Consider the following 27215-nt stretch of genomic DNA (forward strand, 5'->3'; position numbering starts at 1 on the left):
GATTAATATCATCACTGTCACATGCTAAAGGTAATAACAATAGCTATTGAAGGAAGTAGTAATGAAGTTGATCTCATGAGTGTTTTAATATTGTTAATTTGAAGTGTTAATTAAGTGATTAATTAAGTAGTTAATTGTAGTTAATGTTTAGTCAACAATTCTAAGTGTTAGTGTTTTAACATTGAGAAGTAATCATACATTGGTGCGTAAGTTTAATTAAACAATAATTAGTCTGAGTCTCTGTGGGAACGAACAAGAAAGTATTCTATATTACTTGCGAACGCGTATACTTGCGTGAATATTAGCGTGTGTTTTCGCCCTAACAAGTTTTTGGCGCCGCTGCCGGGGACTCGGCGTATTTGTTTAGTTTATGTACTTACCATCATTGGTCATTAGGACTCAGTGATTAGGACGTAGTAGTTACTTATTGTTTCCGGTTGTGTTTCAGGTACTTTAGCGAGCGTTTATGCAAACTCGTTCTCGTACTCGCAAGAGGACTTTAGATACAGCTGAGGAGACAGACGAAGTTCTTGATATTCCGGAGAAGATAGATTTTGAGGATTCGGATTCATTAACTGAGCGGAAAGAACCAGTAAACATGGGTGATCGTATTATTCAGGCTGATCCAACTCTTATGGACTTTTCTCGGCCAAAAATTGATGACATTCAGTCAAGCATCCTTCATCCAGCTATTCAAGCTAACACCTTTGAAATCAAGCCGGGCACTATTCAGATGGTGCAGAATTCTGTTTCTTTTGGAGGAGCTGCGACTGAAGACCTCAACATGCACATAAGGAATTTTGTCGAGATCTGCAGCACTTTTAAGCATAATAGCGTGACTGATGAGGCTATCAAGCTGAGGCTTTTCCCATTTTCACTGAGGGACAAAGCTAAGGACTGGTTACATTCTGAACCAGCTGGGTCCATCACTACGTGGCAAGATCTTGCACAAAAGTTTCTGGTGAAGTTTTATCCGATGGCAAAGACTGCTGCTATGAGGAGTGCTCTTACTCAGTTTGCGCAGCAACCTACAGAATCTATGTGCGAAGCTTGGGAACGCTACAAGGAAATGTTGAGAAAGTGTCCACATCATGGAATGCCTGATTGGATGGTGATCACTGGTTTCTATAATGGTTTGGGGGCCCAATCTCGGCCCATTCTCGATGCAGCAGCTGGAGGCGCCTTATGGGCTAAAAGCTATATTGAGGCTTATAATCTTATCGAGACTATGGCTGCAAATGAGCATCAAAACCCAACTCAGAGGATGATGCCTGGTAAGGTAGCAGGTATTCTGGAAGTCGATGCAGCCACCGCTATTGCAGCACAGCTTCAAGCGCTGTCAATGAAGGTTGATTCTCTGGCTACATATGGAGTTAATCAAATAGCTATGGTTTGTGAGCTTTGTGCAGGTTCTCATGCTACGGATCAGTGTTCTCTTGTCAACGAATCTGTTCAGTATGTGAATAATTATCAGCGATAACAGCAGCCTGTGCCAGCTACCTATCATCTTAATAACAGAAATCATCCAAATTTCAGCTGGGGGAATAATCAGAATGGTATTCAGCCACCATATCAGCAAGGTGTGAGTAAACAGTTTAACCCACCTGGATTCCAGCAACCACAGCAGTATGCTCAAAGGCAATCATATCCTCAACAGGGAAGTGCAGCTGCACTTACTAGTGCTGATTTTAAGGAACTTAAGCTGTTATGCAAGAGTCATGCGGTTTCTATCAAGACCTTGGAAAATCAAATTGGTCAAATAGCCAACGCAGTGCTCAATCATCAACCTGGCACTCTTCCCAGTGACACGGAAGTACCAGGCAGGAAGGAAGCTAAAGAACAAGTCAAGGCTATTACCTTAAGGTCTGGAAAAGTTGCTGATGCTGAAAAGGCAAAAGAAGGAGAAGCTGAAATTAGAGATGAAGAAGCTAAGCAAAAGGAGAAAGCGGTGAAACCAAGGAAGACTAATGTTGAACACACTCTGCCTGAGGGTAATACAGGAGAGAAATAGCTCTATCATCCACCACCTTTTCCTAAGAGATTGCAGCAACAAAAGCTGGATAGACAGTTCGGTAAGTTTCTGGAGGTGTTCAAGAAACTTCACATCAATATACCTTTCGCTGAGGCTCTGGAGCAAATGCCTAGTTATGCGAAGTTTATGAAGAGTATTCTTTCAAGGAAGGTGAAACTGGATGACCTTGAGACCGTTGCTCTCACAGAAGAAAGCAGCGCTGTTCTGCAGCAAAAGTTACCGCCAAAACTGAAAGATCCAGGTAGCTTCACATTCCTTGCACCATTGGCAAGTTGACTTTTGACAAGTGCCTTTGTGATTTGGGAGCAAGCATCAATCTGATGCCGTTGTCGATCTTTAAAAAGTTAGATTTGCCTGATCCAAAGCCCACATACATGTCTCTACAATTGGCTGATCGTTCTATTACTTACCCGAGGGGCATAGTGGAGGATGTGCTAGTCAAGGTGGATAAGCTCTTCTTTCCTGCAGATTTTGTTATTATAGATTTTGAGGAAGATAAGAAGATTCCCATAATCTTGGGAAGACCTTTCTTGGCTACTGTTCGTACCTTGATAGATGTGCAGAAAGGTGAACTTACTATATGGGTACAAGATCAGGATGTGACCTTCAACGTATTCAAGGCAATGAAATTCCCTACCGAAGATGAGGAGTGCTTAAAAGTGGATGTGATTGATTCTGCGGTTACTTCGGAACTCGATCGCATGCTAATGTCTGATGCATTGGAAAAGGCCTTAGTGGGGGATTTTGACAGTGATGATGAAGATGGCAACGAGCAATTACAATATCTGAACGCTTCTCCCTGGAAGCGAAAGCTGGACATGCCGTTTGAATCTCTGGGTGCTTCTGACCTCAAGAATGCTGAAGGAAAGCTTAAACCATCAATAGAGGAAGCACCTACCTTGGAGCTCAAGCCATTACCTGAACACTTGAGGTATGCTTTTTTAGGTGATGCATCTACTTTACCTGTTATTATTGCATCTAACCTTTCAGGTAGTGAGGAAGACAAGCTCTTAAGGATTTTGAGAGAATTCAAATCGGCTATTGGATGGACCATAGCAGACATCAGGGGTATAATTCCTTCATATTGTATGCATAAAATTCTTCTAGAGGAAGGTAGTAAACCAACTGTGGAACAGCAGCGCAGACTGAATCCTATCATGAAGGAGGTGGTGAAGAAAGAAATTCTGAAATGGCTAGATGCAGGCATAATTTATCCTATTTCTGACAGCTCTTGGGTGAGCCCTGTACAATGTGTACCTAAGAAAGGAGGTATCACTGTGGTAGCAAATGAGAAGAATGAGCTCATCCCCACTCGAACAGTTACAGGATGGAGAGTATGCATGAATTATCGAAAGTTGAACAAAGCCAGAAGGAAGGATCACTTCCCTCTTCCATTCATTGATCAGATGCTTGACAGGTTGGCTGGTCACGAGTATTTTTGTCTTCTGGATGGCTATTCAGGGTATAATCAGATTTGTATTGCACTAGAGGATCAGGAAAAGACTACCTTCACTTGTCCTTTTGGCACGTTTGCTTTTCGCAGAGTTTCGTTTGGGTTATGTGGCGCCCCGGCCACTTTTCAGAGATGTATGATGGCTATATTCTCTGACATGATTGGAAATAATGTCGAGGTGTTCATGGACGACTTCTCCGTCTTTGGACATTCGTATGATGAATGTTTGAATAATCTTCGCGCCGTACTCAAAAGGTGCGTGGAAACTAATTTGGTGCTCAATTGGGAGAAATGTCATTTTATGGTGCGGGAAGGCATTATTCTTGGGCATAAGGTCTCTAGCAAAGCTCTGGAGGTGGACAAGGCTAAGGTGGGAGTCACTGAAAATCTTCCACCACCTATTTCTGTGAAAGGAATCCGTAGTTTTCTTAGTCATGCGGGTTTTTATCGGCGATTCATCAAGGACTTTTCAAAGATATCTAAGCCGTTGTGCAATTTGCTTGAGAAAGATGTGCCTTTCAAATTTGATGATGAATGTTTGGCGGTATTCGAGACTCTCAAGAAGAGTTTGATCACTGCACCAGTTATTACAGCACCAGATTGGACAGAGCCTTTTGACATGATGTGTGATGCGAGTGATTATGCGGTAGGTGCAGTTCTGGGACAGCGCAAGAACAATCTCTTTCATGTGGTCTACTATGCGAGTAAGACCTTAAATGAGGCCCAAATGAACTACACCACTACTGAGAAGGAGCTCTTGGCTATAGTCTTTGGTTTCGAGAAATTTCGATCTTATCTGTTTGGGACTAAAGTAACAGTATTCACTGATCATTCGGCAATTCGCTATTTGGTTTCCAAGAAGGATTCGAAGCCGAGACTCATTCGTTGGGTGCTCTTACTTCAGGAATTTGAGTTAGAGATCAAGGATCGAAAAGGTACTGAGAATCAAGTAGCTGACCATCTCTCTAGGTTGGAGAATTCCGATTCTACTTCACAAGATAGGACATTAATCAATGAATCTTTTCCGGATGAGCAGTTGTTTGCAGTTCAGGAGGAAGAACCATGGTTTGCAGATATTGTAAACTATCTCGTCAGTAATATAATGCCTCCTAATTTGACCTCCGCTTAAAAGAAGAAGTTTCTGCATGAGGTGAAGTGGTATATGTGGGATGAACCATATTTGTTTAGACAGGGAGCTGACCAGATCATCAGGAGATGTATCCCGTTCTGTGAGACGGAGGGGATATTACGAGACTGCCACTCCACGGTTTATGATGGACACTATGGTGGTAAGAAGACGGCAGCTCGTATTCTGCAAGCAGGTTTTTTCTGGCCTACTTTGTTTAAGGATGCTCATCAGTTTGTTTTAAGGTGTGATCGTTGCCAAAGAGTGGGAAATTTGACGAGAAAGGATGAGATGCCATTAAATGTGATGCTTGAAGTCGAGGTCTTTGATGTTTGGGGAATCGATTTCATGGGGCCTTTTGTCTCGTCCTGCAATAATCAGTACATCTTGCTGGCAGTCGATTATGTCTCAAAATGGGTAGAAGTCAAAGCTTTACCGATAAATGATGCAAAGGCAGTGCTGAATTTTCTTCATAAGCAGATTTTTACAAGGTTTGGAACACCTCGTGTAATCATAAGTGATGAAGGGTCGTATTTCTGCAACCGTAAGTTCACTTCTATGATGCAGCATTATAATGTTAATCATCGAGTTGCTACTGCCTATCATCCGCAAACAAATGGTCAAGCGGAAGTCTAACAGAGAAATTAAGCGCATTCTAGAGAAGGTTGTTTGTCCGTCAAGGAAGGATTGGTCTTTAAAGCTCGATGAAGCTGTTTGGGCTTACAGAACAGCATACAAAACTCCACTTGGTATGTCCCCATTTCAGTTGGTGTACGGTAAGGGATGTCATTTACCTACGGAGCTTGAGCATAAGGCCTACTGGGCGTTGAAAAAGTTGAACCTGGATTTAGATGCAGCTGGTAAGAAAAGAATGCGTCAGCTTAATGAACTTGATGAATTTTGACTTCAAGCGTACGAGAATAACAAAATGTATAAGGAAAAGGTGAAGAGGTGGCACGATAGGAAACTACATCCTAAGTTATTCGTCCCAGGGCAACAAGTTCTCTTATTCAACTCTCGTCTCCGACTTTTTCCTGGGAAGTTGAAATCGAGGTGGTCTGGACCTTTTATTGTCAAAACTGTGTTTCCACATGGAGCGGTGGAAATTTTTGAGAATGATCCGGACCAAGCATTCAAGGTTAAAGGTCAGCATTTGAAGCACTAGTATGGGGACATGGCAAACCGAAAAGTGGTTAGTGCCATTTTGTTGACTACTTGAGAAAGGTACGCAATGTCAAGCTAATGACGAAAAAGAAGCGCTGCGTGGGAGGCAACCCATGATTTGTTGTTACAGGAACCCTTAGAAGTTAATAACCTATCCAAAAATACAAAAAAATCAGAAAAATGGGGCTGAAAAAAAAAATCCAGTGACCCCCTGAGCGCCCGCTCAGCTTTGTTGAGCGACCGCTCAGGGGCTGGCTAAATAAATTTTTTTTAGTTCAGAAAAAAAAACCAAAAAAATCAGAAAAAAAAAACTTTAGCCCATAAACCCACGATTTGTTCCTACTACCCCATGATTTTATCCCTCAATCCCCAACCCTAATCTAATTTAACCTATTCCACACCCTATATATACATACACCTATCCTACACATCTCCCACAAACTTCCTACACTTAAACTCTCTCCCAAGCACAAAAACTCAGTTCTTAGACACTTTTATTCAAGATTCAATGGCACCCAAGAGAGCACGAACTATTGATAGCAGTAGCACAATTCGTACTGCTTATTCATCGAGGGGTACTGCTGCAAGGCCTCGGTTAACTGACAGAGCTGCGGAGGAGGAGTACACTAGGCTTTTAGGGAAGCCAGTTCTGAAGGAGAGAGGGTTTTTACCATCAGGGAGGGATGGTGAGTTGCTACCCATGATTGCAGAGAAGGGGTGGATAGCTTTTTGTGAGTCGCCCGAAGCAGTGCCGATGAGCGTGGTTCGCGAGTTCTATGCGAACGCGAAGGCCGAAAAGAATGGGTTTTCTGTGGTGCGAGGGCTGACGGTTGATTATCACCCAGCGGCAATTCGCCGTGTGATTGGGCAGCGAGAGAGGAAGCCCGAGGAGGAAAACTGGAATGAGAAGACTGCTGAGGATTTTGACTTGGATTTGATTTGTGCGACTCTCTGTAGGCCGGGCACATGTTGGACCTTCAAGACCGGCACTAATGAATATCGCCACTTCCCGGCAATAGCTATGAACAGGTATGCCCGTGCATGGAATGCATTTATTTGTGCTAATATTTTTCCTTCTTCGCATGCACACGAGGTCACAGTTGAGAGAGCACAGTTGTTGTGGGGAATTCTTAATGAGGAGTACTATGTGGACCTTGGTGAGTTTATCTACCAAGGAATTCTGAAGTTTTTGAGGGGAGCTAAGCATATGAACATCCCTTATGCATCCACGATTACGAAGCTGTGCCGAGCAGTAGGAGTGAACTGGCCGGCTCATGAGCAGTTGCAGTTGCCGGCAGCTCTGATTGATTTTGGGACTCTGAACGGGATGCAGGAGTGGACCGGTGGTGAGCCCGAGGAGCATGGGCTGGGTTATCATCTTCCAGGAGGGCGTCCAGCACGAGGTGCTACTATGGCTAGGCCTAGGCGTGATGAGACTGGTTCTTCGAGAGCTCAGGAGGGTGCTGGGATGGCTGATACCCAGTATAGGAGGCTTTCACGACGGATGGATGCCATATACGAGACGCAGAGCAGGTTTGCTCAGGAGCTCACCCTTGCATTAGGGACTGCTTTTCGGGGCCTTGGAGCTGATATCCAGTGGCCAGTTTTTGGTGAGGACTCTGCATACCCGCCACCTGATACTCCACCCACTAAGGGTGATGATGATGATGACTCCGAGTAGGTATATCCTGTGTTCCTTTCTACTACCTTCACTGGGGACAGTGAAGATTTTAAGTTTGGGGGTGGTAGTTAAGGAATATTTTGTGTGTGTCATATAGCTGTATATTCATGATAGTTTAGTTCATATAGTTGCATAATTTATGCCATATAGTTTTTTTTATTATTATAGCTTTATTTGTTTATCATGTCATGTAGCTCATGCATTTATCATGATCCCTTTTGCGATGATTTATCGACTGAATTATGATATTGATGCGAGTGTAGTGATAGCATTAAAGTGATATTGAGTCGTGTAGGTTGATATGCATGCTAGAAGCACTTGTAGTTTCACTAAGTCTTAAAGAATGCTTAAGGGCTAGATTGTTGTTATGATTTGATTGTTTTTGAGGTTAATCTATTTATTATGCTTAGAATTCGATAATAGGTTTTTAGTGATAAAGGCATGAAAAAGAAAAAAATGGAGTAAAAAAATGGAATTTGTTGCTAGTTGTGGCTAGGCGTCAAATGACTAGTAGCCGGCTCGCATGTTGTGCGAGTAGTCTAGGGTTGAGCAAGATGGAGCGAAACGCACTTGTTCAGAAATTTTATAAAAAAAAAAAGAAAAGAAAAAAAAATTATGGTGATGCATAATTGATCACGAGTGGGCTCTTTGGTATTCGAGTTATTAAGTTCTTAGGGGATTTTGTGCCTAGTGACCTAAGGCTTTTAGAGTCTGGGATCCGCTAACCTAACGCTCGCTACATGGATACCATTGTATAAGTCTTTTGTGGACCTCACTCATTGCACAGTCAAATAAGCATTGTTGTTGTGAATAAAAAGCATGATTCCGTAATAAGCTCCAGAATTCTTGTAGTTTGGTATGTCACTTTGTGCCTAGAATTTTTATTCTTTGTATAATCATGTGATTTCCTTGAGGATAATCGATTTATAATAATTGGTCTAGTTCCGAAGCATATCTGTTAAGCATCTGCACACACCACGTTTCTGGCTGTATGTTCGTTTGCATGAGTTTATTGATCTTTAGTCGCCTAACTGCATTTGTTGAGTTGTTGCAATTTGGTTGGTTTGTTCGTAGTAAGGGGGATCGCTGCATTTTCATATAGATTGCATTCATGCATGTTTTTATTTATTTTTGAGTCTGTGACGCTTGAGGACAAGCATCGATTTAAGTTTGGGGGTGTGATAAGTGGCATTTTATACCACTTAGAACATCTTAAAATGGCTTAAATGGGTGCCTTGAAATCAAGTATTTTGTGTATTTGATGCGTTTTTCTAGTATTTATGCATTTCAGGGTATTAGTTGCATTTCGGAGGAGTAATCATCAAGAATAAGTCTTGGCATATGTTCACCATTGCGAGAGGAAAGAAATGGGCAGATTACGGCGAAGAAACGGAGCAAACTCAGGATTTTTCCAGAAGGGTCCTGAGCGCCCGCTCAGCAATGCTGAGCGGCCACGCAGAAAGCTGAGCGCCCACTCAGCTATGCTGAGCGGCCGCGCAGGGTCAGGAAAAAAGACAATTTATTTTAGGACTTCTACTTCTGTTTGGCTTCCACTTCTATATAATCTGAGTTTTATGGGACTATTATATAAGTAGATTGGGAGACGTTTTCACGAGGTTGGATCGTGGTATTACGCAAGGAGCGAAGGAGATAAGGAAGAAGACCGTTTTAGCACACAACAACGAAGAGGAAGCATATTTTCTCGTGATTCTTGTTTCGTTGTAACGTTGGATGCTAGTTTTCTTACTTTGAACCTATTTACTCTTGTGACGTACTCTGATTTAATATAATTAGTTTAGTTATTATTGTCGTGTGTTTGTTTATCATGATTTCATATGAACCCATGATGACGATTAGTGCTATTATGGGCTAATCGTGATCATGGGGTTGCAACGGATTTACTATGGAATTCTTTAGTTAATTGTTTAATTCTTTAGTGTGTGATAATTTTATGATATCTAGTATTGGTTGTGCGTATTCGTCTTATGTGCGTCGCGAACATATAAGATAGGGTGTTAATCTCTTGTGAAGCGACGGTGGATCTTGAGATTTAGAACTTGCCATCCTAGCATAGGTTCATGTACGGTGTGCATGATTAGTGGGTAACTCTAACAGTTTTATTTGCCATGTGTAATCAAAAGGAATAACTTGTGCTTAAATTGTTGTGTTGTCAATTTCTGTAGACATATAGGAACTCAACATAATTGATGACTATTGAACTTCTATCTTAATTGTGGATGTTTGGTAGAATGGTATTAGTACAATGAAAGTTGGCTTTTATCAATTTCGTGTTATTCGATTAATATCATCACTGTCACATGCTAAAGGTAATAACAATAGCTATTGAAGGAAGTAGTAATGAAGTTGTGATCTCATGAGTGTTTTAATATTGTTAATTTGAAGTGTTAATTAAGTGATTAATTAAGTAGTTAATTGTAGTTAATGTTTAGTCAACAATTCTAAGTGTTAGTGTTTTAACATTGAGAAGTAATCATACATTGGTGCGTAAGTTTAATTAAACAATAATTAGTCTGAGTCTCTGTGGGAACGAACTAGAAAGTATTCTATATTACTTGCGAACGCGTATACTTGCGTGAATATTAGCGCGTGTTTTCGCCCTAACAGTCATGTACGAAACCAACCTTGATCCTCGAATGTGTCATACCTGGTGTTTCAAACATGGGTTGTGGTGTTTTTGGTACCAAGATTGTTCTAGCCGGCGGACTCGTAGATGTAGGTGAACCCGTACGCTGTACATAATTACAATCTCATCTCTTATGATATCACCACCAAACGTGTTACACTTGATGACTTACCTCCGCTGTCTCAACATAAGCTCAGACCTTGTAGTTCAGCTTTTTTAAAAGCTCTATGTTTTCAATACCAGTGACTACGTTGTTGATCACTCTTTCGAAGTTTATACTCCTAATGAAAACCTTTGGTCCCAAGCTGGTGTTGAAAGCGTGTATGACCTTCACTTGATTTTTCTTGGAATTTATGTAAGATATAATTAGTATAAAAACACACATGAATGCATATATATATATATATATATATTAACAAGGCTACAACCAATTTATTTAGACACACGAGAGGGAAGAGCTTCAGCTCTATTTTTACTACTCTGGTTTTTCTAGCTGGTGGTATCTTACTGTCACAGCAGCAAACACAATTTATAGGCCTCATATTAGCACCTTACATCATGGTTTACCTATTACGTATTAATTACCAGCCTACTAATTTGACTACAAACCAGCTAGCTTACAATTCTTCTACTACATATTGACCATGTAAACTGCTGGATCATAAGATTAGTTTGACAACTTAACTATAGCACACCATATATTCAGGAAATGTCTAGCTGTGCAGTTTTACATTCTTGCTTCAGGAGTCTTCAATAGCTGCTTCATTTAATAACCCTGTTGGAACCTTATCTTCTGTATATTAATCTCCAGCTAGAACTGTTTACCAATCTAGAAATCTATAATTCTTGTGACTTATTTTGTAGTGACTTTTTGTAGATGCCAACTAGCCGGGCTCTGATTATTAGTAATGTGAAGGGTTTGAATTTCAACACACCCCCTCAAACCCGAATTTGCATTCCAAGCTTCCTTTTGATTTTATGGAACACGTTCGGCTTCAACGGCTTTGTAAATATATCCGCTAAATTTTCTTCTGTCCTGCAGTGTACTAGTTCCACAATTTTTTCATTCACCTGTTCTCGAAGGAAATGATATTTAATATTGATGTGCTTTCTCCGACTGTGTGACACATGATTTTTCGCGAGAGAAATAACGGATTTATTATCCACATAAATTTTAACCGGAATTTCCGTCGCAAGATTTAACTCGCCCAATATGTAGCCTAGCCACATAGCCTGACATGCGCATGCTGCTGTTGCCATGTACTCTGCCTCACATGTTGAGAGGGCAACTATCAGCTGCTTTTTTGATGACAACGAAAATACCGCGGATCCGATATGAAAAGCATAGCCTGAAGTGCTTTTCCCGTCATCCAAGTCACCGCCATAGTCACTGTCTGAGTAGCCAACTAATTTTGAATTTTGAGAATACGTGTAAAATAGACCTTGATCAAGTGTACCTTTTATGTACCTCAAAATCCTTTTAGCTGCCATGAAGTGATCTTGCTTCGGCTTTTCCATGTACCTGTTAACCAGTCCAACTGCATACATAATATCCGGACGAGTGAAAGTTAGGTACCTCAGACTTCCAACTAAACTTTTGAACAACGTCGGATTTACCGACTCCCTCGTTGAATCAACTATGAGCTTTATGCTCGGTTCTGCTGGTGTGCTTACTGGCTTGCATTCCTCCATTCTAAACTTCTTTAAAATTTGCTCCACATATTTTTTCTGAGACATAAAAATCCCGTCTTTGGTTTGCTTCACCTCGACTCCAAGAAAGTATGCCATTTGACCAATATCTGTCATCTCAAATTCGTTAGTCATAACTTTCTTAAAATCATCAAACATATCAGGGTTGTTTCCTGTAAAGATCATGTCATCCACGTACAAGAACAAGATCATAATATCTCCCCCTAAATTTGTCTTTGTATAGAGGGCCTGCTCGTATGGAGTCTTCACGAAACCATTTTTCTAAAAATATTCATCAACCCTTGTATTCCATGCTCGCGGAGCTTGCTTCAAACCATATAAGGCTTTCTTCAGTCTGTAGACTTTGTTTTCCCGGCCTTTCTGAACATATCCAGGAGGCTGCTCAATATAGACTTCTTCTTCAAGATAACCGTTGAGAAATGCTGACTTGACATCCATCTGAAATATTTTCCACTGGTTCTGAGCTGCAATAGCCATAAGAAGTCGTATGGTATCAACTCTTGCAACTGGAGCGAATACCTCTTCATAGTCAATGTCATATCTTTGCTTGTAGCCTTTAGCCACCAACCTCGCCTTGTATTTCTCCACTTCACCTTCCTGATTCGTCTTGGTCTTGTACACCCATTTGACACCGATTGCTTTGTGTCCTTCTGGAAGATCTGTGAGCTCCCATGTATCATTTTTCTTGATTGCGCCAATTTCCTCATCCATGGATTTGTTCCATTTGCTTTCTTCAGAAGCTTCCTCAAATGTAACTGGATCACATTCAGCCATTAAGCAAAATAAGGAATAATCAAAGGATGTTTGTACCGGACTTGTAGCTTCGTAGATCTTATCCAGACTCTGCATCTTTCATGGTGCTCCCCCTGAACTGCTGCTTCCTCCCGTGGACGGTGTTGATCCAGGAGTTTGTTGATTTGAACTTGGTAGAGGAGTTTGATCATCATCTCCGTCATCTTTAATGTTCTGGTTATCACCGTCATCATCATTACCATTGAAAAATAAACCAGCAACTTTTCTTCCATCCTCGCTCCATCTCCAGTAATCTGATTCATCGAACTTAACATCTCGAGAAATGATTAATTTCTTCATCAGGGGATTGTAGAGTCTATACGCCTTGCTTCTTTTGTCATATCCGGTAAAAATACACTTTTCGCCTTTGTCATCCAGCTTCTTTCTTTTCTGATCGGGAATATGGGCATAAGCAATACACCCAAAAATTCTGAGATGTCCAACTGATGGTTTGCTACCAGTCCATTCTTCATTCGGAGTTTTGTTTCTGAAACTTTTTGTTGGACAACGATTCAACAAATAAACTGCACATTGAACGGCTTCCGCCCAGAAAGTTCTTGGCAAGTATTTTGCTTTCACCATAATCCTTGCCATATCAAGAATAGTGCGATTCTTCCTTTCTGCAACGCCATTTTGTTGAGGAGTGTAGGCCGCTGTCAATTGATGATTTATTCCATGTGCTCGGCAGAAGCTTCTAAACAAGTTTGAAGTATACTCGCCTCCTCTGTCTGATCTAAGTGTCTTCAAATAATGTCCACTTTGTTTTTCTGCCAGTGCTTTGAACTCCTTGAATTTATCAAGAGCCTCTGATTTTTCTTTGATGATATACACCCAACTTTTCCTGCTAAAATCATCAATAAATGTTAGGTAATACCTATTACCTCCAAGTGATGGGATATCAAATGAACCAGCTATATCTGTGTGAATTATCTCCAATGGCCTTCTGGCTATCCATGATTTTCCAACAGGAAAACTTTGTCTGTGTTGTTTCCCCTTGACACATGCTTCACACAATTTTTCTGGTTCATTGATTTCTGGCAAGCCGTCCACCATCTTTGTCTTTGACAATAATTTCAAGCCGGAAAATCCCAAATGACCATATCTCAAGTGCCACAGCCACGAGTCATTTTTAATGACCGACTTTAAGCACGTGTGCACCTTCGTCTGCATATCAAGGGTGAACAGGCGATTCTTTGACATCTCCACATCTGCAATTAATTCTCGAACCTGATTTTTGATGATGAGAGAATTATCTTGCATTTGAATATTATACCCTTTGTCCATAAGTTGGCCAAGACTGCTGATATTATTTTTCAAAGCAGGTATATAATAAACATCATTTATATATTTTTTCTCACCATTCTTTGACACAATCGTAATTGTACATTTCCCTTTGACTGAAATCTTTGACGAGTCACCAAAATTAACTTCTCCACTGATGGTCTCGTCTATCTCCGTAAATAAATCTTTATGGCCAGTCATATGATTGCTGGCTCCTGAGTCAAGATACCAAACATTCTTCCTGTTCTCCTCGGCTCCTTTATAAGTGAGGAACATAGCAGTGCCAACGTGTTTATCTTTTTTTGCTGCAGCAAAATGACTCCTGTCTTCCAATTTTGGTGCTCTACACTCATAACTGAAGTGAACAAATTTATTACAATTATATCATTGAAATTGAGATTTATCACCTCGTTGAAATCCACCTCTTCCTCGGCCTCTAAAATTCTGACCACGACCAGATGGTTGATAACCTTCAAAATTCTGGCCTCTGTTGAAAGACTGCCTTCCACGACCACGTCCACCTCGGTAGCCACCTCTAAAGCCACCTCTTCCACGTACATAACTGCTACCTCCAGAACTGTCGCCAATGGAAACTTTACTTTGCAACGCCTTTTCCAAATGGCTTGCATCATCATACTGGTTCATTCGCTGCTCGTGGGCTTGAAGTGAACCTACGAGCTCATCAATAGAAATTATGGACAAATCATTTGACTTCTCGATAGAAGTAACAACGTAATCAAATTTCCTTGTCAACGAATGAAGTAATTTTTCCATCACCCGAACATCGTCGAGACTTTCACCATTTCTTTTTATCGCATTTGTCACTGTTTTCAAACACGTAACAAATTCACCAATATTTTCTGAATTCTTCATCTTCAAATTTTCGAACTCCCCGCGCCACACCTGGAGCCGCACCTTTTTAACTTTTTCAACTCCTTGGAATGATTTTTACAAAATCTCTCCCGCTTCTTTTGCCGTTTTTGCTTCAGAAATTTTTTCAAAGGTTGATTCATCAACACCTTGAATAATTGTGTACAACGCCTTTTTATCTTTTTTTCGGACTCCTTTAACGCCGTCTTCTCGGCATTTGGAAGCGCTGCTTCAGCGGTTGCATCAGCGGGCTCGTTGAACCCATTTTCGACAATTACCCAATTATCGTACGAACCGAGTAACACCTACATTTGGATACTCCAATTCCCGTAATTTGTGGACGTCAATTTTGGAATTTTGGGTTGCACCATATTTGCCATTTTTCATAAATGTAACATTGGCTCGGATACCACTTGTTGAAAGCGTGTATGGCCTTCACTTGATTTTTCTTGGAATTTATGTAAGATATAATTAGTATAAAAACACACAGGAATGCATATATATATTAACAAGGCTACAACCAATTTATTTAGACACACGAGAGGGAAAAGTTTCGGCTCTATTTTTACTACTCTGGTTTTTCTAGCTGGTGGTATCTTACTGTCACAGCAGTAAACACAATTTATAGGCCTCATATTAGCACCTTACATCATGGCTTACATATTACGTATTAATTACCAGCCTACTAATTTGACGACAAACCAGCTAGCTTACAATTCTTCTACTGCATATTGACCATGTAAACTGCTGGATCATAAGATTAGTTTGACAACTTAACTATATCACACCATATATTCAGGAAATGTCTAGCTGTGCAGTTTTACTTTCTTGCTTCAGGAGTCTTCAATAGCTGCTTCATTTAATAACCCTGCTGGAACCTTATCTTCTGTATATTAATCTCCAGCCAGAACTGTTTACCAGTCTAGAAATCTATAATTCTTGTGACTTATTTTGTAGAGACTTTTTCTAGATGCCAACTAGCCGGGCTCTGATTATTAGTAATGTGAAGGGTTTGAATTCCAACAGCTGGGTCACTCTAGACCAAAAACGATTTGAGGTGGAGATCAACTCAACATCTATGAAGTTGTATGTGGAGTAATAGACTTGGATGTGGTCATTTGGAAGAGGTGTCCTGATCCCCTAAAGAAATAAGGAAACGGGTGACGATTTGGCACTAGATATCAGGAGGTGTGGAAAGAGCACAGCTGCGAGCAGCGGAAAAAACCATATCATTGTTGGAGTGGTTTGCGAATGAATATAAAAGGTTTGGGTGCATGCTACAGTTTGTTACAAATAAAACCGAAGAGGGGTCACGCTTTTGCAAAGGGTTTGGTGGGATTGGAGGCATCCTACGCTGCCAGCTTGATATGCGAGCATTGGATGACGATGATGGTGATAATGAAGGTGGAATTTTTTAAGACTCTAGAGCTGACCAGATGTTTCTACTGCAGTGCAAAGACTGTGACAGACTCCAGATTGGATTTCTAGTTTCTTTTCTTCATATTTAAATTTAGTTATCTCGTACTACCTAAGACTAGGTGGTTTTCCCATCTTTAATTTACATTATTATAGTGCTCCTTAAAATAAATAGTGGTTTTTTGTTCTTTGATTACAATTGGTTTCAGATAGTAAGATATCAATGATCATTTGAAATTTTGAAAGTATCTATTGTCTGTCTAATTCAGAAATGGCTCTATAATTCTACGCAACTACATTATTCTAATTTATCCATTCATGTATTCAGTTATGAAAATTTAATACTTTCTTGTATTTTCAAGGAATAAAAGGTAAGGCGTTTAGATAGGGTGATCAGGATCTTTAAGTATTTCACCGGAAAACAACTCCAATCTCGGTGGTTCGCTGCATATATAAGTCTGAGCAAACTGTCAGGGAACTCATATTTTGGATACTGAGTTGTAAAATACTGCATTAACTCCCGTTGGTTAATTACTAAATATTCGTGTTTAAATTGCTGAATTTGTGACTTACAGGTTCAGAATGATACTCGTACGATCTGCAAATGTTTGTAAACGAATTAATACCAGCCCTCTTTGTAACAGACCGCCACATCTAAAGATTTTCACCTTTCCGATTGTTTATGTAATTTTTGCAATTTAGTTCTCGCTTCCAAGTATATCTGAAGTTCCCTTAAACTTTCCAGAACTATCTTTCTTGTTTCTTTCTTGTTTGGCGAGAGCTTAGTGGTCCTGTGTGCACAATTGCTCTACTGTTAGTTATGCTGCTCAGGTGGTTACTGAAAAGCTTAGAAAAAATAGATGCTTTGCTGAAAACTTTCATTTTCTTCACATTTTCTTATAATACTTCACCCTTGTTAGGCTTCTTTTAGTAATATGGACACTGGAATCACCTTCAAAGTTATCTTCAATTCTTCGGAACTTCAATACTGTTCTTGAGAGCTAATTACATATATGTTTTTTAATTTTTTATAAAATGCCACGTTATAAAAATCTAACGGCATTACATAAAATTTAACGACGGAACTACGATCACCACAAAAAAAAAGGTTAAAGGCTAAATACAACCGGATTTGGTCGTATTTAACTAAATACAACCGGTTTTTGAACCGGTTGTATTCGCTCGAGTAATATTTAGTAAATCGGTTGTATTTATATTAAATATAACAGCCTAAATACAACCGGCTAATTATGACCGCCTAAATACAACCGCTTAAATTCAACCAAAAGCGGTCAAAATTGATTTTTGCTAAAATTTTGAAAATCCCGCCCAAAAAATTAATTTTTTAAAAAAAAATTCAAAAAATCCGCCCAGAAAATAAGTTCTGCTGCATATAGTTGAAAATATAATTTTAAATTCAACCGTATACGGTTGAAATAGTGAACACCAATTGTTTAAAAAAAACTTCCGGAAACTGAAAGTTTTCAGAATCCGGCGAGTTGCCCCAATCCGGTAAAATTCAGGCAGCCACAATCCGACCACAAACAAAATTTTCAGTCTGTGTTGTATAGCAAATAGTTACACAAATCAGACATAAAACAATAACTTCATAATATCGCTACAAAGCAAATTCCGATCAAAAACTCAATTTTCCGGCCAAGCTACGATGAACTCTATAATTCTTAACCAAATCAAGATTTTAATATCACAAATTAAAGATACAATCAAATACAATCTACTACCCTTAACCGTATTAACATAAAACTTTACGAACAAACATAGAAAATATAATCAAAATTTACACTATAATTCGACTTTCGTAATCAAGACCTAAGAATTTAATTTGCTTTCTCCATGGCCTCTAACACTTCCTGACCCTCTTCTTCACGATCTTTTTCGTCGACGCTGGAACCGCCATTGTACTATCTCCTTAATTTTGAAAGTATTAATGATTATAACAAGATGAGTGAGAAATTTTAGACAAAAATAATTAAAAAAATACTGCTATAAATTTAATTTTGCTAAAAAACTCTAAAAAGCTCCCTTAAATAAAAAAAAAATCAAAAGCAAGAGGGACCGACGGAGAGGAGATGAGTTCAGAGGGTGCATCATCACCTCTTCCTTGTCGTAATCCCGTCGGCGGTAGCGAAGAAGATAGACCTCGTTTCTTTGGCACCCCAGCTAAAGCCAAGTGCTGGGAAAATGCTCAAGTTGTACTAGGCTGGCATCTTGAGAGATGGATATCGTCTCTCTCTCCCCCTCTCTCTCTGAATCTCTCTCTCGGCGAGTGTTGGTGCGGCTGGCTTGTGTGTTTAGTGTTTATACTACAAAACCCTAGTTTTATTGAAATGGGGTAATTTTGGTCGTGGGGTTTGTGTAATTTGGGCCTTTAATTTGTTGGGCCGGTCCATTTAGCTCTTATAAGTGACAACCCCCCATTTTTATTTTTCTATTGTAACAAATGCTATTTTCTTTCGATTAAAAAAGTCATATTCCTTTTTATGTAAGCTAGCTTACAAAGAAAAAATGACAAAAATACCTCTTTTTTTAGAGTTTGTGACAAAAATACCTCTTTTTAAAATTTTGGCCAAAAATACCCGTCTAATACGCATTTTTCAGTTGGGTATTACTAATACGCATTTTAAAAATGAGTAATTCGTATTAAAAAAAATTTGAAAAAAAAATAAAAAAAAATAAATATGAGATACGCATTCACAAAATGCGTATCACCCATTTGATTCTGGTGATACGCATTTGTGATATGCGTATCACATGTTCTGCACTTTTTTTTTTTATTTTTTTTTTTATTTTTTTTTATGTAATACCCATTTTTCAGATGCGTAATAGATTTACCCATTTTTAAAATGCGTATTAGAAGGGTATTTTTGGCCATAAACTCCAAAAAGTGGTATTCTTGTTACAACTTCTAAATAAAAGGTATTTTTGGCCAAAGCCCGCTTACAAGTGATGGGATGCACGAATTTTTCAACTATTATATACTATTATAATATAAACTGAATTTAAATTTAAAAATATGAAATTTTTTAAAATTTTTATATGATTTTCTAATAATTATACATACACTATTTTGATACATACTAGCCTAAAACTCGTGCGATATGAATTATTTTTAATATTATATAATTTTTGAATTTAATTTGGAGTGAAAATTTTAAAGCTCTGAAATTTATATATTAGAAAATTTTGATAATATGATTTGATAATTATTTAAAAAATGCATGTGTATAATTTAGTGAAATTTTAGTTTTTAAAAAATAATCATTGATCGAAAGATTTAGTTTTGTTGAAATTCATAGGTGTGTTTCCAAAAGATAATTATATTTTAAATTAAAAGATAAATTTTAGCCCACATCAATAGTAAATAAATTATCTTAACTTTGGATCATTCATAAATATTTTTAAAAAAATTGAAACATCAATATGGGACTAAACACTAGTAAGTAATGGTCAAACTACTGGTTGACTATTAAAATAGAAACCAAATACATTTGCTTTTTCTAAAATTTTTATCATATCACTAAAATATGATCTTGACATCTTTACGGTTGGATCATTCATAAATATTTTTAAAAATATTGAAACATCAATATGGGACTAAACACTATTAAGAAGTACTGGTCAAACTACTGGTTGACTGTTAAAATAGCAAATCAAATACATTATTTTTTTTCTAAATATTTTATCATTTCACTAAAATATATAGATATTGACATTCTTACGTTTGGATCATTCATAAACACTTTTTAAAAAATTGAAACATCAGTATAGGACTAAACACTAGTACGAAGTACTGGTCAAATTACTAGTTGACTCTTAAAATAGTAAACCAAATACATTTATTCTTTTCTAAAATTTTTATCATATCACCAAAATATATAGATCCTGGCATTCTTAAGGTTGGATCATTCATAAACACTTTTTAAAAAATTGAAACATCAGTATGAGACTAAACTCTAGTAAGAAGTACTAGTCAAACTAATAGTTGACCGTTAAAATAGTAAACCAAATACATATATTTTTTTCTAAAATTTTTATCATATCACTAAAATATATAGGTCTTGACATCCTTACGGTTTGATCATTCATAAACAATTTTTAAAAAATCTGTACTCCCTCCGTCCCACCAGGATCTTTACATCTCTGGTGGGCACGGAGACCAATATATATATATATATATATATAAAAGTAGATAAAGTAATGAAAAATGATGAAAAGTGGTTAAAGTAGTGGGACCTATTAATATTTAATAATAGATTTGAGAGAGTGGAGGAAGTTAATGGGTGTAATAGTGTTTTATATTATTAAAAGTTTACTATTTTTGGAATGTAAAGAAATGGATGGGACGACCCAAAATAGTAACCGTAAAGAAATGGATGGGACAGAGGGAGTATAATTTAGTGATATGACAGAAAATTTAGAAAAAAAATAAATATATTTTGTTTGCTTTTTTAATAGTCAACTAATAGTTTGACCAGAACTTCTAACTAGTGTTTAATACCATATTGATGTTTCGATTTTTTAAAAATATTAATGAATGATCCAACCGTACAGATTTCAAGATCTGTATATTTTAGTGATATGACAAAAATTTTAGAAAAAAAATATATATTTGGTTTGCCTTTTTAATAGTCAACTAGTAGTTTGACCAGTACTTATAACTCATGTTTAATCCCATATTGATGGTTCGATTTTTTTAAAAATATTAATGAATGATCCAACCATACGGATTTCAAGATCTGTATATTTTAGTGATATGACAAAAATTTTAGAAAAAATGAATATATTTGGTTTGCTTTTTTAATAGTCAACTAGTAGTTTAACAAATAATTCTAACTAATGTTTAATCCCATATTGATGTTTCGATTTTTTTAAAAATATTAATGAATAATTCAACCGTACGGATTTCAAGATCTGTATATTTTAGTGATATGACAAAAATTTTAGAAAAAATGAATATATTTGGTTTGCCTTTTTAATAGTCAACTAGTAGTTTGACCAATACTTCTAACTAGTGTTTAATCCCATATTGATGTTTCGGTTTTTAAAAATATTAATGAATGATTGAACCGTACGGATTTAAAGATCTGTATATTTTAGTGATATGACAAAAAATTTAGAATAAAATAAATATATTTGGTTTGTTTTTTTAACAGTCAACTAGTAGTTTGACCATTACTTCTAACTAGTGTTTAATCTCATATTGATGTTTTTATTTTTTTAAAAATATTAATGAATGATCCAACCATACGGATGTCAAGATCTGTATATTCTAGTGATATGAAAAAATAATTAGAAAAAAATAAATATATTTGGTTTGGTTTTTTAATAGTCAACTAGTAGTTTGACCAATACTTCTAACTAGTGTTTAATCTTATATTAATATTTCGATTTTTTTAAAATATTAATGAATGATCCAACCGTACAGATTTAAAGATGTGTATATTTTAGTGATATGACAAAAATTTTAGAAAAAAAGAATATACTTGGTTTGCCTTTTTAATAGTCAACTAGTAGTTTGACCAATACTTTTAACTAGTGTTTAATCCCAAATTGATGTTTCGATTTTTTTAAAATATTAATGAATGATCCAACCGTACGGACTTCAAGATCTGTATATTTTAGTGATATGACAAAATTTTAGAAAAAAATATCTAACTACGATCTCTAATTATTATTCAAAACATATTTCAAAGTACTTTTATAAATTTTCAATTTAGTACAAAATTGGTTGGCGGGAAAATTCCCTCCATTTTTTGGCAATGCTAAATTCGACCGAATGCGGTTGAATTTAGGAGCACGGCTAAACTCAACTGTATACGGTTGCCTATAAATACAGTTGTATTTATTCGGTTGTAATTAGTAAGGCTAAATTCAACCGAAAGCGGTTGAATTTAGAAGCACGTCTAAAGTCAACCGTATACGGTTGCATATGAATACGATTGTATTTATTCGGTTGTAATTAGTACTAAATTCGACCGCGTAAATACAACCGTATTTATATGCAACCGTATACGGTTGAATTTAGCCGCACCCTGAAATTCAACCGAAAACGGTTGAATTTGATGTCGGTTGTATTTGTGCAGTTGTATTTAGCCTTATTTTCTTGTAGTGGATGTAGAAAAATTTGAAAGTTGGATTACTTATAAATTTACGAATATAGTACAATGACCTAAAAAAAGTACATATAGTTCTGGAACCTTAAAATTAATTTACCATATTAAATTTTATTAAAATTACAAGCAATATAAAATAAAAAAAATATTAATAAAGATCGCACGGATTGTAAAGCTAGTATCGTCAAAATCAAGCCTCCAAAGAGAGGGGACTAAAAAAACCAAAGACTAACATGTGGATACCAGGCATAGTAGAGGTTGAAGAAAAGATGCCATGAGTTTGTTACAAATAAAACAGAAGAGGGGTCATCACGGCATGGCAAAGGGTTGTTCTCGGTGTGTAGTGCCCAAATTATAGTATATTGAGTAACAATAACTTAAACACGCTCACTAATCCCACACTGTTGCAATTCCGAAAACATAAGTTCTTTTCAAAAATAAATACCAACTATAGTTATTTCCCAAAGATTTATGATTCTTCTCAGAGTCAAAGGCTGATACACTGATTCAACTCCGAATCAATGTGTCCTTAAAATAAATTTGATTCCTCTCGAAATCAAGGTGGCCTTTACGATTCTTCTCAGGATCAAGGCCACCTAAATCTTTATTCAAATTTTTTATTTTTATTATAAATTGCATCATGGATTAGTCTAAATTATCTTTTAGATTATTAAAATGTTCCAACTTGACATTGAGGGCTTTGAAGATGATGAGTTCATTGTTCAGGGCACTGTTTCTTTTCAACCTGACAACTATTATTATAGATGGAAGGAAGTTATACCAGGAAAAAAATGGATATTATGCCGAGGTACATGTTTGGTGGCAGGAACCATCTCTCCTCCTCAATAAGCGTTGGTGTACTGAAGACAGGATTGATGGCTTTTGTAATATGTAGAGAAGAACTTGATACTTTGAATAAATCTAGTAGCGGTGCCCATGACTTCCTCCTTGCTTGCTGAAGTAATTTTGTCTTTTCAAACTGAAGAAGGTACTCATTCTGTAACGATATTGTTGACATTCGTAGGGAAATTATAAGCTCATGGTTTGTGGTTTTGATTTATATTTGATTTGTTATATCATTTGTAGTGGGTATCCGTTGGCTTATTGTATTTGTAATTGAATAACGATTTGATTTTCTTGTTATTGTTATATGTCATTGAGTGATTAATATAATTAGAAGAGTCGCAAATTTTTAATTGAATTTCAAAGAAATATAATGAATCGTTAGAGTAGTTGTAATTCTAAAACATGATATGATAGACACAATATAAGTATTAGTTCGGGAGATTGCTATACGAATTGTGAAACTGAAACTTCTTGATTCTTAATAATTTGTAGTTCTACTTAAAATTATTCTGAGACTCGCGTTCAAGTGATACTAGTTGGACATTATAATTAACCTTGGGAAAAAAATTTATAAACATTAGAAGAAATATATTTAGCAAAACAAGAGATACAAATTAGATTTTCATGCTTGCCGGTTGAAGAATCCTAATTATTTGATTATATTCTCTCATACTTATTTATATTATATTATTTATTTATTAAATTAATTTGTAGATAATCACACATACCACGACCTTTTTTCTCCACATTTCTAGATTTTAAGAAATAAGTCCTTTCTTTTCCGTGAATAATACTCTACAACGATACTCTACAAAATACACATTAATATTGAAAAACAGCTAATAACAAATCATTGATGAATATATGAAATAAAAACAATTTAAAAGATTAATTTGATGGATGAACCATAGAAAAACCACTGATATGAGACTCAAATTAATTTTGATATCAAAATCGTTGTATATTAACCAAGTCTAATATAATATAGTCTAATATAATATGTAGGGCTGCGGGTTTTATCTACGATAATATATATATATATATATATATATATATATATATATATATATATATATATAAAGGAAAGTTCTATGGAGACCATTTTTTCATTGTAGACGTTGGAGACCACATATGTTCTGCAATCAAAATACTATAAAATATATTATTTTGTGAAGTATGTTTCACGAGTATCACTAATTTATTAAAATTATTGAAGATCATTTAAGTTTAATAAGCAGAATGTGTATGTTCTGCAAGCTAAAAAAATATTCTGCAAACTTAACATGTTTTGCAGAATAAAATATTTTTGTAATGTTTTACATGCGGTACATATATGATATTCAAGATTTTAAATAAAATAAGGATCTTTGTAGAGCATGATTCGCAAAATAATATGTTTTGCAATGTTTTTATGCAATATTTAACTTGCAGAACACAAATAGTAACACAAATAGTCTCCTAGGTCTCCAAAAAAAAGTGGTTTATACATGGACCAACCCTAATGACATAAACTAACCTACTAAGATCCGTTGACATTTAGGCTTAATATAAAACATATAGATAAATGTACTATTTATTTCTGCAATGAATATAGAAAAACTTTCCCCATCACTTATGTCTGAAAAAACCTATCCTAGTGCCATTTTATAGTTGGCATTGCTTTTAATTTGGACTTTTTAAAGCCAAACCCAAGTTTGACATGTGGTTTCTTTGGCATATTCATTCTTTGAGATTGCCACCAATGCACATTCTTTGCTAGCTTCTTGCCAACATGTTGGTTCTTTACTTGATGTTTTATACCACTTTTACCCTTCTTCGACTTTTTCGAGTGTCTAACGTGGCTCAAAAGCCCATCTACAAGTTTATTAAGGTTGGCCCCTCGTTTCTTTCTAGGTACATGGCGCACCATAGACTTACTAAGCCTCTCTGCGGCTTTCTCTCCATATGCTCGAGCTTGGTTCCTTTTGTTAAACATACTTGCTGCATGTTTTGATAAGGGTGTGCCATGGTATTTATGTGACTGATCATCACTTTGGGTACTGTAATCAGCATAATGGTGGTGATGGTGGTGATGATGATGGTGGAAAATGATGGCTAGTTTATCTTTAAGTTTCTTCAATCTGCCTGTTTGTATTTTAGGCCTTCTCCTATCTGTTGATCTGTACCTCCTTGAAAACCGTCCCTTTTGGTATGAAGGGTCACTGGAACGAAGGCTCGATATCTGATCAGAAGGCAAATAGCTAACATTTTCACTGCTACTATTGGAGTCCTCTAAGGACTGATTACTACTAGATACAGAGGAAGACTCGCTTTCGTTATTGCTTGTATAACCTGAGTTACGGTCCTGAGTACTAGCAGAAACATAGTCTCCCTCCCCCTCCATTGTAGATGAACATTGATTAACTTGACTCTGATCTGACACTGAATATTCTTCGCTATCACAGTAATTAGAACTACCATTCGGAGTCGTCCAGCTAGAGAAAGAGCTTTCATTCGAAGTTCTACCATTTGAATCTTGCTGATCTGACACACTGGTTTTCTGTTGGCCCTTTTGGTGAATATTCTTTCTTACATTACCTTTACATTTCTCTACCTGATCTCTATACATAACAGGAGAATCCAGAAGCTGATCGCATTTATTATCCTGCGAAGTTTGCCTCATGGTTTTTTGATGAATCAGACCCTTGATGGTCCCAGCCTTCTTGCTTCGAGTCTGCATTTGTTTATAACCAGTCCTAAATCCTAACTTTCTGTCTGGTCTATTGGTATCAATTGACTCAGCTGCTGAAACTGATGGATTTCTCTTTCGTACCTTTTCGAGTCTTTTCTTTTGAGCCACTTGTCCATCTAGAATTGCTATATTAGACTTCTTTGGCAGCTTATGCAGCAAACTATTCTTCCTGCTCTTCTTGTCTGAATTTAGTGGGATCCTAAGACCCTGAACAGAATTAGTCAGACTTGGACTATTTGTGCTTTTAGTCATTGAGTCGACGTTTTCTACATTCTCCTTGACATTCTGAACACGAACCAGACTACATTTGTTCAATCCATAATTTTTTCCTTCAATAAGATTCTCTTCCTGTCTTGTTTCACCTCTTAAATTAATCTCATTGTCTCTTCCATTATTTTTACTCAATGACATGCTTGGCTCGACATTCCATGGAGAAAGTAGGGCAGTATTCAGTTTATTCCCAGGATTCATTACGTACTTTGACAATTGGCGCCATCGAGTTCGGCCCTTGGTTTCCCAAGCCTTTCTTCTAACCGATAGACTATTCGGGTCATTTCTACCCAACACAAAGTGACCAAACTGAGTTTGATCGCCTTGTGACACTAAATCTGCATTCTTTCCTATATTTGGACTACTTGTTCCTATACCAGAAACAGAACCGGCAGCAAGATTAAAAACTTCTCCTTCTTGAGGCTCAGTATGCTCCGCAGGTGAGCTCACATGCTTGCTACCTACTTTCAGAGCTGATATTCGAGCCTCAATTGTTTTTATTGCACCAGAAACATCCTTGGATATACAATCGATGTCCTTGTTTTTCTTCTCTGTTCTCGTAGCAAAGTTTTGTAAACCTCCTGACGTGACAATTCCAGATGCATCTCTGTTATATGAACTTTTTTCATTTTCAAACTTCAGCTGCTTTGCGCTGCTTTTCTTGCAAATCCGGCAACGGTTTTTCCTTTTCTGAAGTTCATCTGCATACATGTGCATTTCTGACTGCTCTGAATCAACTGATTGCACCGTTTCATCATCAGGCACCTTCTTGTCTATTGGCTGACCTTGCAGAACCTTGTCAGATTGTTTATAAACATCTTTAGTCAAAAAAGTTTCCTGATTCGGTGAATCTTGGGACTGTACTTGTTCAGTCGAACTGTTTTTATTAGATAAACCGAAGATAGATACTATGACTTGCGGAACAAATTGAGAAAGTTAAGAGAAAGCAAATTATGACTAGTATTTATTTTCTCTGAAACAATTCTAGAACCCTCTTCTTTCACCTGATATAGGAAATTCACAAATTCATAGAAGGCTTGCATTGCTTTGAATTCCAAATGGCTA

General features: G+C 37.0%; 1 long non-coding RNA gene and 1 other non-coding gene across 2 annotated transcripts; both read right to left on the minus strand.

Moving 5' to 3' along the window:
• Positions 1-991: 991 nt before the first annotated feature.
• Positions 992-1098, minus strand: LOC141662500 (small nucleolar RNA R71). The gene has a single exon (XR_012550613.1). It is a non-coding gene; the product is annotated as a small nucleolar RNA R71 (small nucleolar RNA).
• Positions 1099-17817: 16719 nt separating this feature from the next.
• LOC141724432 (uncharacterized) lies at positions 17818-18555 on the minus strand. Its single transcript, XR_012576652.1, has 2 exons — positions 18285-18555; positions 17818-18098 (listed from the first exon to the last, which is right to left on the minus strand). It is a non-coding gene; the product is annotated as an uncharacterized LOC141724432 (long non-coding RNA).
• Positions 18556-27215: the final 8660 nt, after the last annotated feature.

This window comes from Apium graveolens, chromosome 5 (assembly GCF_009905375.1).
Source record: "Apium graveolens cultivar Ventura chromosome 5, ASM990537v1, whole genome shotgun sequence".
Lineage (NCBI taxonomy): Eukaryota > Viridiplantae > Streptophyta > Magnoliopsida > Apiales > Apiaceae > Apium > Apium graveolens.